The sequence below is a fragment of the Trachemys scripta genome, chromosome 14 (genome assembly GCF_013100865.1).
Source record: "Trachemys scripta elegans isolate TJP31775 chromosome 14, CAS_Tse_1.0, whole genome shotgun sequence".
Classification (NCBI taxonomy): Eukaryota; Metazoa; Chordata; order Testudines; family Emydidae; genus Trachemys; species Trachemys scripta.
Window position 1 is genome coordinate 30,874,183 of NC_048311.1, and position 15,367 is coordinate 30,889,549.

General features: G+C 43.5%; 1 long non-coding RNA gene across 1 annotated transcript in view; it reads right to left on the minus strand.

Moving 5' to 3' along the window:
- Nucleotides 1-3,073: 3,073 nt before the first annotated feature.
- Nucleotides 3,074-15,367, minus strand: part of LOC117887329 — a 52,409-nt gene continuing 40,115 nt past the window's right edge. Inside the window, exons 4-7 of the long non-coding RNA XR_004648162.1 lie at nucleotides 15,222-15,344; nucleotides 12,063-12,228; nucleotides 9,286-9,418; nucleotides 3,074-3,665 (exon numbers count right to left, since the gene is read on the minus strand). This is a non-coding gene — a long non-coding RNA (uncharacterized LOC117887329). The remainder of the gene's footprint in view (nucleotides 3,666-9,285; nucleotides 9,419-12,062; nucleotides 12,229-15,221; nucleotides 15,345-15,367) is intronic.

A 15,367-nucleotide genomic window follows, 5' to 3' on the forward strand; every position in this document is an offset into this window, starting at 1 on the left:
TGAAGTGATTAAGAGAGGGGACTTTAAAGTCCCACATGTAATAATGACGGATGTTTAGATAGCATCCTGTAGCCAGAGATCCTAGGCACTGGTTCAGCAAGCACTTAAGTACATGCTTATCTTTGACTTCTGTGGATCTTAAGTATGTGTATAAGAGCTTTGCTGAACAGGGATAGATTTAAGCACATGCTTAAGTACTTTTCTGAATAGAAGCCCTCAACAAACTGATTATGTACAAAAAACTATGGATCTGAGTTATCCTACTGCAGCATAAAACTGAAGCAAAGTGATCGTGAATCAGGCCCACTATACCTGGGGATCAATTTGACTCATTTCTGTAACGCAGCCACTTCATGGACAGACGGTAGCTGCTTTTACACTACAGAGCAAGGAACATCCTTTTTCTAGGTTATTGCTACTTATCAAACGACTCAGAACGGGTGTCACAGGAGGGCTGACGAGAGACCAAGGGGGTAGCTACGTCCTTTAGGAATTTGTACACACATGGGCCGATCTGGATTTTCTGGCCTTATACAAATTGAAATGGCAATGTTCTGCTCCTTTATTCCCTGCTTTCAGGAGATTGTCCTTCACTTGGCTTTTTTTACTCAGAAGCAGGACTGCATTCTAATTAGTTTGCATTTAGAGGCTGCATAATGGTAACGTGATCCCTACTCTAACCTTTATCATCTGTTTCCCATCTTCAAAGCTGCACAATCCTCTTAACTCCTGGGGCACAGGAGCAGTTTTTAGACTTGCTGCTTTGCTGAGCGCAGTATTGAAACAGGAGGAGGCAAAGGTACCATTCTCGCTTGGGGAGGGCGTCGCCCTCTTTCTGATACACGTACCTGGGAAGATGCAGGCGACTACCTCTGAGATAGGTTCCCATGTATCGCACAATGGCTGAGTTCATTTAAGGCACAGTGATTTGGTAAGGTTTGTCCCCTGCTGAGCAACTCCAGTGGTTTCTCGGTGCTTAGTTGTACTGACAGTAGTGCAAGAGATGTCTATTGGGTTGAACATTTGCTTGACTCCGGACCAATAGTAGTTTGTTTAGGGATGGCGCAAGGAAAGGGCTGCTAAGACTGTCTGCTGTAGGTGGTTTGAGTTAATGTCAGGTGGTGTTTAGTCTAGATTAATGCACCACATGCTAAGGTGATGGGCATACCAGTGCATAAATGCATGCATTACAATAGATGGGTATTTTCAAAAGTTCTCACTAGTGCTAACTCTTCTCCCATTGAAGCCAATTGAAGCCAATGGTAGAATTCCCAGCGCGTTTCTGAAAATCCCACCCTAAATGTTTTGGATTTCTTTAAATCATAATAAATAACATCTTGTAGCAGTGAGTACCACTGGTTCTATTCCATTCTGTTTGTTTACATAGCCCCTTTGATCCAAAGGTTAATTGTAGGCTACTATAAAAAGCTTTTCTTCTTACACATTTTAAATCCGTTGCTTTTTATTTCCACCACGTGCTGCTAACTCTGGAATATCCTGGGGAATATTTCTCTCAGCAGAGCAGGGGGAGTCATCCTGAATCATTCCTCTAACGTGTTGGCCTCCGAAGAGGAGGGGAGGAGGAACCTCCTTTGAACTCTTCCCTGTGATTCATTTCCAGGCCCTTCCTGTCCCTTCCCACAAGCTGACCTGACCTCCACTCCTTTCTACCTCAGATGCAGGGAAGACCAAGTGACCTTCCAAAATCCTGAGTCAGGGAGTAAATCTCTCCCCCGCAGCTGACTGTCCTGGAGAGACAGGACCCAATTCTCCTTTTACTCCTGGTGGATATACACCAGTGCAATTTTGTTGACTTAAATGTAGTTCTTCCTGATTTACACCAGAAAAGAGGACGTAAGTAAGAGAAAGATCAAGCTCTTAGATAAACATCCTTTTTTTCCCTATGAATCATTTTTACTCCGACCTAGAGACCTTATATATTCTATTCTGGCCTTTTAAAATAAACGTCCTAGATAAAACCCTCCTTAGATGCTGAACAAGATGTGAGTTGAACAGGAAAAATCACCCTGAAGTCTGTAGTAAATATCATCTGCTCAAACCACCGTGCTAGACTCGGATATAAAGGGGTAGCGAGATGTCCCGCTTCATCCTTTCAAATAACCTCTCTCTCAAAAAGGTTTATTAGGATCTCTTTCAGCAATAATGTCGGGAAGTTTTGTCAGCAGCAGATGATTATAGTAGTAAAATGCACTCCAAACAAAACGAGAGGCTTGTTTGTTGGAACACTAGAGTCTCTGCTGCCTTGCTCTGATAATAGAAGAGTGCCAGCTAGATTTTTTTTAAATGTTTTCTTTCTTTCTTTTCAAACATAACGTGTTGCTTTTTTACTCATTGTTCTGTAGACACCGTTCAGCATTTTACAAAAACAAAACAAAAATCCTTTAGGTGTGCGATGATTAAAGTTTTCTAGGTCTGGACGTTTTAAAATCGGAAACATATGTTTAAAATAAATTCTGCTGGCTGAGGGCCACAGCTCTTTACATCCAAAGGGCTGCTGCATTAAAAGTATCCTCAGTTAGCATGAAGAGAAGAGAGTGCACGCTTCAGCGGGTCCTCCTGTCATTCTGATACTGCCAATGCAATTCCTATAGCATGCATTGCTATATACTCTGTGCTGGCTCCAGCCATTCTCAAACAGGGGTCCACGAGGGTATGCCAGGGGGTCTGTGAGTCATGTCCGCTGATTAACTCCTCCCCCTCCCTCCCCACGCCTCCTGCACACTGCTGAACAGCTGCTCCATGGTGTGCGGAGGTGCTGGGAGAGACGGAGAGGAGCAAGGACAGGGACCGCTCGGGGGAGGGGGTGGAAAGAGGCGAGGAAGAGGAGGGGCAGGGATGGAGCAGGGGCTGGAAGAGGTGAGGCGGGGTGGGGCTTTGGGGGAAGGGATGGAGTTGGGGGCAGGTTCTGGGGCTGGGCAGGAGGTTGAGCACCCCCAGGGAAAATTAGAAGCTGGCGTGGGGGGGTCCGTGAAAAATTTTAAATCAAAATGGGGTCCTCGGGTTGGTAAAGTTTGAGAACTGCTCTCATAACCAATTTCTTGAACAGCCTGGGTGATTTTCTTTGTATTCGCTGTTCATCCACCTCCTAAACTGGAGGCAAAGTTAGACAATGCAAGATCCTCTCTACCACTGAGGGCCCAATCCAGCTCCCGCCGACATCTAGAGCCAAACTCAGACTACACTGAGGATCTGGCCAAGCCCATTGACTTCCATGAGCGCTAGATCAGGGCCCTGAAGTGGGGCCGACACAGGTCAGGAGCAAGGGTCCATTTAATCTTCAGAGCACAATGGGCGCTCGTTAAAAATTCCAGCCTGGGCACGTCTATATTGCACAGTGATTTCCACATCCCGAAGGGGCAGTGGGCTGTGTCTTTTGCACAGCCTCCTTGGTCTGAACACGCAGGAAAGTGAGTGCTGATTCCCACTCTCCAGAACAGATGGATGTCCCGGCTCCTGCCCCTGGCTCTGCGCCGAACTATCACCACTCTGTTCCTTTTGCCTCCCGCCGCCTCTCCCACCCAAAACACACCTGGGAGTTTTGCACTTGACTCTGAAGCAGCCATCATAAGTCTCAGATGACTGCGAGATCAGATGTCAGATGAGATGGGCCGTTGCTCTGCTGAATTGGGGTAATTCAGATGTGGCTGTACAACATGGGACGGCAAAAAGCAGAAGCAGCATTTACTTTGGGAAGGAACTGAATGAAAGTAACACATCACAATTAGCCACATTTCCTCTTTCTTTTGACACCCAGTGTGTCCTCTCTGGCTTCCTAGAAAATTAATATAAAGGCATTTTTGACCCCTTACATTTCCTCACTCTGCAAGAAATGTGACCTAATTAGAAACACTTGTTTGATCAGCATCATCTAATGATATTTTTCCTCTCACTTGCCTTCCCTCTATCTGCAGGACATGAAGGCCAAGATTCCCAAAAGTATCTAAGTGACTTAAGGGCACAAATCCCATTAACTTTCATTGTGATTTATGCTCCTAAGTCATGCGGGAACTTTGGAAAAGCTCACCTGCAGTGCATCTACAAGGGTTAGTTGAACTAAACGGCTGTTTTCCTGATTTCTCCTTGATATGTTTTGTTCTTTCTTCCCTGTTGGGTCAATGCGTTCAAGACCAAGAGGCAGCAAGAACCTGTGTGCAGAAGGGATCGTTTTGCTGCAAACGTTTATTTTAAACCTTTGCAATGACCTTTGCATCAGCTCCCAAATATCCAATTCCACAGCACGTTAGCCTCTCTGATGATGAGCCATTCAGTGAAACTGAAAGGCAAAACATTTAAAACGAATAAAAGGAAACACATTTTTAAAAAAACCACAACAAACAAATTAGGCTGTGGAACTCATTGCCACAAGCTATGAGATCTTTAGCTGAGTCTCTGACTTTAGCAAGATTAAAATGAACAAAAAGAACATCCAGAATTATGAGAGTGAACACCTTTAAAAGGTGAGCGTTTTGAACAGAATATAAGCCCTCTTGCTCCAGAGCATAAGCCAACCTCTAGCCAATAGGAGTAAGGAAGAAACTTTCTCTGTGGGAGGATATTTCACATAAGCATCTGATAAAAATCACTGTCAGAGACTGGATGCTGGACTAGCTATAGAATAGAGCAGTTTTCATTGGTTAGAGTTTCTGGGGCTACCGGATAGTGTCCCAAAGAAGTTATCATGCAATTTATTTTCTTCTCCATTCCCTGTTTTTCTTCTGGTGTTTTAGTTGTATTGTCATTATCAGCAAAAGAACCATCTAGGTCAGAAATATGGATTTATGGGCCTAACTGGTGGGGAGAAAATCCTGAAATAATTGCATTGCAATGCTTGTTAGAAGCTGCATTACATTGAATAATATTCTTCCTCCTACATAAATTTATAGGATTTTTAACTCTTCCCTTTTTATAGGTGGGTTTCTGAAATCTATTTTATTAGGGGAAAAAGATTTGAGTGTGTTAGGCAAAGTGCCAGTAGCCATGGCAACCTAGAATTTTTCCATCTTCATTACAAGCTCAAGTAAAACCTTCATATAAAATCTAAATGAAAGGGTACATTATAAGTCAATTTTCAAATGTTTGCCTGGAAGTAAAAATTTGGACTGCATCCTTTTTTTCTGCAGAACATTCTGGTTCTACGCAGAACACATTTTTAAGGTGAGATATTTATTTTTGCCTTCACATTTTATTCAGTTTTCTCTGCAGAGTGTGTTGGCTAGTTGTTAGACCAAGGTAACCAGACTCCTGGATTCCAATCCCAGCTCTGACCTGCTGTCTGACCTGGGCAAGCGATTTAATCTCTACACACCTTTGTTCACTTGTCTGTACAATAATGATGACAATAGTTATATACGGTATCTCACAGGGGGGTTGCAATGATCAGCTAATTAGCAAAGTGCTTTGAGATCTTCCAACTAAAGGAGTGATAAGTGTGCTAAGAGCTCCTGGTCTCTTGATTATATTTCCTCCTTCTACCTAAAAATCATACCAAAAGGCTAAGGAGATGTGTGGGTTAGAGAACAGTATGAAGTGTCTGTTTTCTTTTCAAATAATTGATTATCTGAGAGCCTGAGGAGGAAAAATAAGGCTGTTTGTTTGGTTAAGACACTGATGCAATGTTATTCTAGTAGAGATTCATTATACATAAAAATGTTCAGGTGCCATTTAAATGGATTAATTCCAACATTGTTTCATCTTAAAGTGCTTCCAGTCAAGAGAGGAGACAAATTTGTAGCAGCACTTCATTTCCAGCCACATAGACTGGACAACAGGGATCATTTCAAGGAGTTCCTGCTTCGTCATTCACCTCTGAGATATGCTGCTCCGTAGCTTCTCGGAGTTTAAACCAGGATGAGGCATCCCACCTCAGCTCTCCGGCTGCCCCTCCCTGCCTGTTCAAGGCATTCAGAACCACGGGTTTAGGGCTGTGTTTTATCCTCTACTGCAGCGTCCCTGGGGAAAGGCACAGGGTCTCTGTACGGTCAGTGCTTCAAAATGAAATCACAACCAAGCTCAAAACTGCAGATCCAAACACGCCTAGACATACTATCTCAGACACACCTCAAGGCAGGAGCCTTGCCCAGAAATCACTCTGTATTTATAAAAAGCAACAGAGGGTCCTGTGGCACCTTTAAGACTAACAGAAGTATTGGAGCATAAGCTTTCGTGGGTGAATGCCCACTTCATCAGATGCAAGTAATGGAAATTTCCAGAGGCAGGTATAAATCAGTATGGCGATAACAAGGTTAGTTCAATCAGGGAGGGTGAGATGCTCCGCTAGCAGTTGAGGTGTGAACACCAAGGGAGGAGAAACTGCTTCTGTAATTGGATAGCCATTCACAGTCTTTGTTTAATCCTGATCTGATGGTGTCAAATTTGCAAATGAACTGGAGCTCAGCAGTTTTTCTTTGGAGTCTGGTCCTGAAGTTTTTTTGCTGTAAGATGGCTACCTTTACATCTGGTATTGTGTGGCCAGGGAGGTTGAAGTATTCTCCTGTATTTATAGTTTCTGAAGCCTCATGGGTGTCCAAACACTGAGGATGAAACGTGCAAATGGGACTTTCTAACTCGTGCGCATAAATCCTGTTTGCACATACAAAACGGTGGGCTGATTTTCCAAACGTAGCCCTTCATCTGGAAACGCATCGGCTCCATCACGTTAGTGTTGTAAGGGCCAGAGCATAAGAGATTGTGCAATGATATACTGGTATGCCAGATTGGAACCTCACAGCAATGGTGAGAGCACATGGAGGCATTGTGGGCCCTTCCTCCTGGAGTTCCCTGGGAATCGTTGTCAGGCAGGGACCGGGCACAATCTGGCCTTTATGCTTTTCTTTGCAGTAAATTTCATCCTTCCTGGTGTTCATGGAAAATATTTTGCAGCTCCACCATTAGGATGAAAGGAAACCCCACTCCTGTTGTATCTGATTTCCCTTCTGCCCTGTTACGGTTAAAGCTACAACCTGCTGCCTTCTAATATTGTACATTTCGGGGGGGAGACGGATTAAAAATGGCAGGGGGCTCTTTCTTTTTTTTTGATACATCCTTCCTTCCGCCCCTCGCAATCAATTAGTGGGCAAAGACTTCCGAAAAGCTCTTTCCTCCCTAACCTTTCACAGACTGTAGCGATAATGACTCTGGAGAGCTCGAGCTGGGCCTTTGCGTGGGGTTTGTTACCCTCCTAGGGCAATGTCAGGCGACCTCCATCACTTCCTCCTCTTCCTGTCCTACTCCTGCAGCTCAGATAGTCTCAGGAAAGAGGAGGGGGCTGCTGGGGGAAGGGATAATGTTCTCAAATTGGCTTGATGCCACCAGATAATGTTTCCTCTCTGGTGTCATTGCTGCAGTCAGAGGTAAGAGATTATATAGGCCCATTCTTTTTCCTGCTAATAAACAATAATTATGCATACCTGGAGTCAAGAAGCGGGGGAGACAGCTCGCTGTTTTTAATTTACATTCTCTTTGTCCCTCTGTCGAGTCAAACCACTTCTCGGAACCCAACCTCCATACTGCAGCAGCTCCGTCCCCCCCAAAAAACACATGGCTTATAATTATGGTGTTACTTATTTTGCCAGCATTCCATGATTCTCCTTTCTGCCCCTCAGCCTTCTCAGAGAGATAGATACGTCTCTATGTATAGACGTGGGATCCCACTGTCCGCTTTTGCTTGGCACCTGGTCCCCGTTTTACAGCCAGTTTGTTTGTGACGGCTGTATCATGGTTAGGTGATGCTTCAGTCTAAAGTATCAGGGGGTAGCCGTGTTAGTCAGTATCCACAAAAACAACAAGGAGTCCGGTGGCACCTTAAAGACTAACAGATTTATTTGGGCATAAGCGTTCACGGGTAAAAAACCTGACTTCTTCAGATGCACTTCTGAAGAAGTGAAGTTTTTTACCCACGAAAGCTTATGCCCAAATAAATCTGTTAGTCTTTAAAATGCCACCGGACTCCTTGTTGTTTCAGTCTCAAGTGTTTCTGTTTTGTGGTGCATGCCTCGTGGGTGTGTGCGTGAGAGAAAGAAAGGATCGGGTTCTGGGAAGGATTTCTTAGAAGCAGGCAGAATTTGTGCAATGCTTCCACGCAATGCTGCCAATTGACCCCTAATCCTGGCGGGCATCATCTCCTGCTCCTCCAGCCTGGGGACGCCCACAAAGCTCGGCTCAAGCGCCACAACCACTTCCCACTCTCCCAGTCCTATGGCTGACACACACACACACCTCTGCCAAACCACCTGAGCCCGGATCTGCAATGACCCCTGCTATTCCAGGGCCAGAGTCACTCCTGCACAAAGCTTGTCACGGGTGTGCCATTCCAGTGGTTTACTGACGCAGGCCAGTGTCTACTAGGAAGTGACCTCCACGCTCATTTTCGCTTGTGACCTCCTCAGGATGTACTGATTGACTCCCCATTCGCCTTCCCACTATGCCAAAGTTCTACTATTTTAACTACGCACACAGCTCTCCTGGCATATCTGCCTCTCACATACAGATCTGTGAGAAAAGGAAGCGAACCTATAAATAGCGGTTCACACCGTTCTGTGGCTGTTGTGCGCAATTCGGCATTTCAGTTGGCAGGGATTCAATTAAACCCACTTTTTTATTTCTCTTCGTGGTGGGGTTCATGCCCTGTGAGTTTTGGTTTGTGGTTTAGGTTCAAACTAAGCCCTCTCCCCCAAAAGAAATCCTTCAATGCAGAATTCAGCCTAAACTTCCAATCTGTGTCCTCTTTTCAAGCGAAAGATGGGGGGGATTCAGCCCTGGGGTCACTGAAAATTCAGCCCCGGTTCAGTAGCAACCTTGGCCTCGATCTTCAAAGGTATTTCAGTGCATAACTCCCATCAGTGGGAGTTAATAGGGCTCCATGTGTCTTGTAGGATCAGGCCTCCTGTCTCCATTTCTGGGTTTAGGTGTTTGGCGTGTGTCTGTCTGCTGCGTGTCCGGGCAGAGAGATCTGGAAGGACTCAGACTTTTGATTAACTATTTGGAAACTAAGTCTTACTCTTCTCTCGCTCTCTGTTTAAGCCAACTCCATGACTTCCATTCCAATAAACCATTTCCCTTTGGACAATGTGTCTCCTTGTTCATTTCTCTTTGGTAGCTGTGACAATGTTTCAAAGCTCTCTTGACAGGAGGCAAAGTGGCCTAATACATGAGAATACTGATTTCTGCCTTTCCCTTCTCCTTTAGAAAGCTACTAAAATTTCCAAATTTCTAAGTTTTGGTTCAGCAAAAGTCACTCACTCTGTCTTAGCTGTGTTTGTGTCTCACCTTTATTTTAGCATCATCCATCATTCTGATTCCAGAGATTCCATCTTATCAACATAATCAAAAGGCCAAAATTCTCAGTCCTAGATGGGCATTAATAAATACAAGACGAATCCATCCAGGGGCTTAATTCTGCCTAAGACAGAGATAAGGGCTGTTAGTTATTAGATCTTCTTATTAAACCTTAACTTGGGACAGTGAATCATTCACTAAATAGTCTTTAAGTTTCTAGACCCTTTTTTCCTTTTCAAAGCCTCATGAAATCTCATCTCTGACCACTAGAAGGAGAAGAGAAAGTCAAAAGATAAGCGGAGGACACAATTCCCACTCCCCCCACTCCCTCCCTCACCTAAAATCTAATAAAGATGATTAAGTTACATGTCTTTTCCTCCCATTGAAATCACCGCACACTGCTCAAATATTAGGACTCAGGAAATAAAGCACGACAACTTCCCTCATGAAACCTTAGAAGGCAGAGCAGGGGGCAAGGGCTACAGGCCTGCAAGACTGGGCTGGTCTAATTAAGAAATCACCCTGCTGAGCAGAACCTAATCTAAATAAAATAGAAAAAGGAACCTAGTTCAAACCTCTGCCTCCCTTCCTTCCCTCCTCCCCCCCAGCATGCCTGCCCCAGCCCACCTCACCCCCATCCAAAACCCATCCAAGTCACAGTGCATTTTTCTCCTCTGGAGTTTCTTGGAGGGTAAGGTTGGCTCACACAGAGCTCTGTGTGTGCTTAGGGTGGCCAACTTCCAAAGGAAAAATCCACCAGCCATGTATGGCAGGAGACTGCTGTTTCTTTATTGGCGATTTTTTAAAATGCTACTTGGCCTGCTGTTTGCTAAGAAAAACTCTGGTGTCTCAATTGTTGGTAGGTAGGGCTGGTTGAAACGGGTTTTGGGTGGAAAATCAGGAGTTTCCATTAAATGACATTTTTCACTAAGTGTCCTTTTCCCACTGAAAATTTTGATTCTTTGTAAAAAAAAAAAAAGAAAGAAAAAAACCTTTTTTTTTTAAATTTGACTGAATACCAAAATATTTCCTCCAAACCCTGAAATAGATTGATTCAACCAGCCTGTCCAGGTATCTCCTGGGAGTTGTAGTCTGGTGTTCTCATGTTCCCATTCCCCTCTATGGACCAGACTCCCCAGTTGGACTACACGCCCATGTATGCAGTGTAGTTGTAGCTGGGTTGGTCCCAGGATATTAGAGAGACAATATCTTTTATTGGACCAACTTTTGTTGGTGAGAGAGAGAAGCTTTTGAGCCACAGACGTTGGTCCAATAAAAGATATTACCTCACCCACCTTGTCTTTCTACATCTCCCATGATTCATCATGGCCAGAGACTCCTATAATGAAAGTGCTTTCCCTCACTATGGTACACCATGGGAAATGTAGTCTTTCTGGGGCACAGGCTATAGAGGAGAATGGGAGCATGAGGCACCCATTTGAGGCCAACTACAACTCCCATGAGACATGGCGGCAGTATTCAAATTGAAGCATCTTGGTTTTTGACTGACATATTTAGGTTTTTGATTTTTCAGTGAAAAATCAAAATTTTCTGCGGAAAAAAGCCCGTTTTCTGACCACCTCTGACTGTTGACAAATTACCTGGATATAGGCTTGAGAAGCCAATCTTTTCAAAAGTGAAGAGTGATTTTAGGTGCCCAATTTGAACTGCTGTCAAGGGGCCTGATTTTTATCAGGAACATGCCGAGCACCTTTTGAAAATCAGGCACATTTAAAGGGTCTCAAACCGGGCACTCAAAATCACTGGTTACTTTTGTAAAGCTTGGCCCAAAACAACTTGGAAAATCCATGGGAGATGGATTTGAGCCTTCCTCCCCCACCACCACCACACGAAAAATTTTTACAAAATTTAAATTTAAAAATTTTAGGGTTGGGAGTTGTTTTTTTCTGCTTCTTAATTATATTAGAAGGATCAGGAAGGCCAAGTACGGCCGTCCCTGTTTTTGTTGGAGCACTCATGGGAGGTTTCAGATGCAGACTGAGGTACCTCAAACCCTCAAGTGAAGTGGGGGTGGCATCACATCTTTAACAGATATTTTCTTCCAACTGTTTTCAAGGTGTTTGAGTTAAATGGCTGTTAATAAAATGGTGCAAGAATACGTGAGCGCTGGACTGACTTGGGCTACGCCTGGGCCAACAGTTACTCCCATGCCAAAGACCCTGATACTGTAACTTGTATGTATAACTCTAGGTATATATCCACCCCATTGTACTTTTTAAAAACCTACTTGGCTGATTAAGAGGGAAATTGTTGCAATTTGAGGGAAACATGGCCAGACCTGAAAAGCAGAGCAAACAATATATATTTTTACTTATTAATAATTCCTGACAGATTATTATTAAAGGTGATTTTGCCTTCAGTGGAGCTAGGCCAATTAATACCAGCTGAGGACTGTTGGGGATCTTTTACAGACATAATTAAAGATCCTAACATCCCTGAGAAGTTTGCATTCGTATCCATCCACTACAGTTTTGGCCCACGTCAGGGGGTAACGCAGGAGTCAGGATGAAAGACAAATCTATAATCCAGAAAACTCCCTTTCTCCTTCCCAGCCACAATTTGCTAGAAGCTGATTCTAGTAATCTATAGGACACTGCCAAGTTCCTAAAGATTCCTTGCCACTGATGTGGCCCAAAAGGACCAGCCTGACTCCTGTTATCGCTCTTTATTAATAATTATTAATTATTATTATTATTACCTAATTAGGTTGTCATTCAAAGAATATAACAGACTCCCCAGTTACTCACAGATGAGAGAGCTGCAGAAGGGCAGACGTGTCCACAAGATTGGGATGTCAGCACGAGTTCATTACCCTGCCTGAGTTGGATATTACATCTGTGATCGTGATGAAACAGAAGCAGACAAAATCTCAGGGGAATGGGAACGTCACAAGCAGCATTTCCAGGCTGAAGCCTAAAAGAGATGTCATCGTAACTTCAGAACCAAACCTTCAGAGCCTGGGGCTCTCACCGGACTGATTTTCACACTGTGGGACTCTACTGTCACAGATTATATTAAGTGGAGAAAAAGGCGAAGAATCTACTTTGACTGAGAGGATCGCCTGAAATAATAAGATGGACAAAGCCCACCTCATCACACCCCATCCTGGCCTCTAGACACACACACACACACACACACACACCCCACTTGCTCTCCCAAATACCCTTTGTAACCTTATACTTGCTCCTAAGATCCCCAAAGAGCAGTGCACACTCCCAGACTGACTGCCATTTCATTTTCTTCTGAAACAGTAAAACCGTTTCACTATAACTTAGCTGAAGCATTAACACTCTGGTTTCAGTTTCTTTTATGATAGCCTAGGGCAACTGCCAATTAGGGTCCCCCTAGCCACCCCTGCCCCCTCAGTAGCAACTCCCTGAACTGTCTCATAGTGCAACCCAGACACATAACTCTCCTGTTCTCTGATGAAAAAAATATAAAATAATAATAAACACACCATAGAAAAGATTATTGGCGTTATTTGCCAACAGAAAATGGCAACGAGCCAATCTCTGTTCTCAAATCCATCCTCCTCACCCAGCATCACCACCCTTCCCCAAGCCGTTTCAACCACCATCATTTCTTAAAGTGAAATACACATGATTTTGCACATTGCAGGAATTGTCATAATACGGTTGTTTCAGGCTACCATGTTTGCTCTTAAATGTGTTCCGTTGCAGACAGGAAGGATGTCTGAGGGGATAGGGCAATGGACTTGGACTCAGAAGACCTTATCGTCAATTCCTGCCTCAGCCAGACGCTTCCTTTATGACCTTGGACAAGTCATAGTGACTGATCCTGTGCCTCGGTTTCCCATCTGTAAAATAAGGATGCTACATTTTTACCTCACAGGGGTATGTGACGATGAAATCCATTATCGACTGTAAGGTGCTCACGTACTATAGTGATGATGGCCATACATGGACCTATACAGATACATAAAACCTACCAAATTGTTTACTATTCTTATCTCCCCAGCGTGAAGGCGCTGAATCTTGTAAGTGCCAGCAATCAGTAAAAGCCAGGCATAATGCATTGGATGCAGCTGACAACTGCATTATCCACTGGCATTTGCATGAGATATTATCATTTATCATCTGTGTAGTGCATGAGAAATGGTAGTGCATTATAATCAGTGAACAGCGCCAAACATATAACATGTTCCTGCCTTGAAGAGCTTAAAATATATTTTAAATATGAGCACAAGGACAGAATACTGCTTGGCTTTCCACACACACAGTGTTCAATCAGATACCATGTTAGAATAAGGGGGAAACATCCTTTTCAATATCTTCTGATTGGTTTTTAGTACGGCTGCCTGGAACATTCCCCCCAAACATTTTTTTCAATGATAAAACTATATTATTCCCTCAACTCTATTTTTTCACTACCAAAGTTTTCTCCATTCTGTTGCTCGGAATAGCCGTTTTAGAGAGGCTCTCGCTTTTCAATGTGTTACATGCCCAGGAGATTTAAATCACTATAACTTATATCACTATTGCACATGTAATTCCCTACACACTTTCTCTCTGTTGCAGGGACTCCAAATCTTTTGTAATCAAATCATTAATTAATGAAGCCTTTCATCATCATCCCATATTATCCTTATACCTGAGGGGAAACTGAGACAGAAAGGAAAGTTAAGTGACTTGCCCAGTTAAAATTGAACAGGAAGCCTGTTGCATAGACAGGAATAGAACCTGGGTATTTTGTCTCTGAGTGCTGTGCTTTAACCACTAGGCAATGCTTGCATATATGGGCATATTAACCCCTTTATTTCTCATATGGTGGCATATATTCCCAACCATTATAAACTGACTTCATACTGCTCTGATGGACAACACTAAGCTCCACTTATGTCACTGACATCATTTACATAGTAACTAGTACTCTTCTAAGGAAGAAAAAAGAGACGGGAAAGACAAGAAGAAAAGCTAAAAAGAAAAGAATAGAACTGGTGAAACAAAACCAAAGCGGTGGTGTGGATGGCTCAATACACTCTCACTCGGAAACATATACATGCCCACAAATCTGTACATCAAACCACTAGAATAAACAGACAGATTCCATCTATGAACAACACAAACACTAGCATCTGAAGAAGTGAGGTTTTTTACCCACGAAAGCTTATGCCCAAATAAATCTGTTAGTCTTTAAGGTGCCACCGGACTCCTTGTTGTTTTTTACAAGCATTAGAATAGATCAGTATATGAATGCTAGAGAGAGGGAGAGGGAGAGAGAGAGAATGTTTATTCCCTCATATGCATATATATGTGTAAATATCACACACACATACACATGTTGTGCATTATCCACACAGATAATACTTTGCTCAACTCTTTCATGAGCTTACTGAATTGGTAACTGAATTTAAACAATGGGTTTAAACTGCAGCAAGGGAGGTCTAGGTTGGACATTAGGAAAAAGTTCCTAACTGTCAGGGTGGTTAAACACTGGAACAAATTGCCTAGGGAGGTGGTGGAATCTCCGTCTCTGGAGATATTTAAGAGTAGGTTAGATAAATGTCTTTCAGGGATGGTCTAGACAGTATTTGGTCCTGCCATGTGGGCAGGGGACTGGACTCAATGACCTCTCGAGGTCCCTTCCAGTCCTATAATCTATGAATCTATGAATCTTAGTCAGGCTTCTGGAAATGAGTCAAAATGTTAAGAGAAAATGGAGAGGGGGAATAAAACCCACTAAGGACATGAAAGCATACGGTAATAACCTGGGAAACACTCAGCCCAATAAACATCTCTCAGCCACGGCCTATTTTGACTCAATTCACAAAAGCTGTGCTTAAACACAGTGTTTGGCCAATCGCGTCGGGCATGGATGTGCAGAAAAAAAGGTGGATCCTGGGTCCTTTGTTGCTAAGGGCGCTCGAGGCTAATTATTCTCCTTACCTGCCAGTTCTTTAAGCCCTCCCGATACCAGCAGATGTCCTGATTTGATTCCCATTTCACCGATCCTGAAGCAAGTTGATGGGGGCAGAGGGCAATGGAAGAGGCTCTCGATAGTTTGACACTCTAGATCCAGGCCGGGAAGAGAA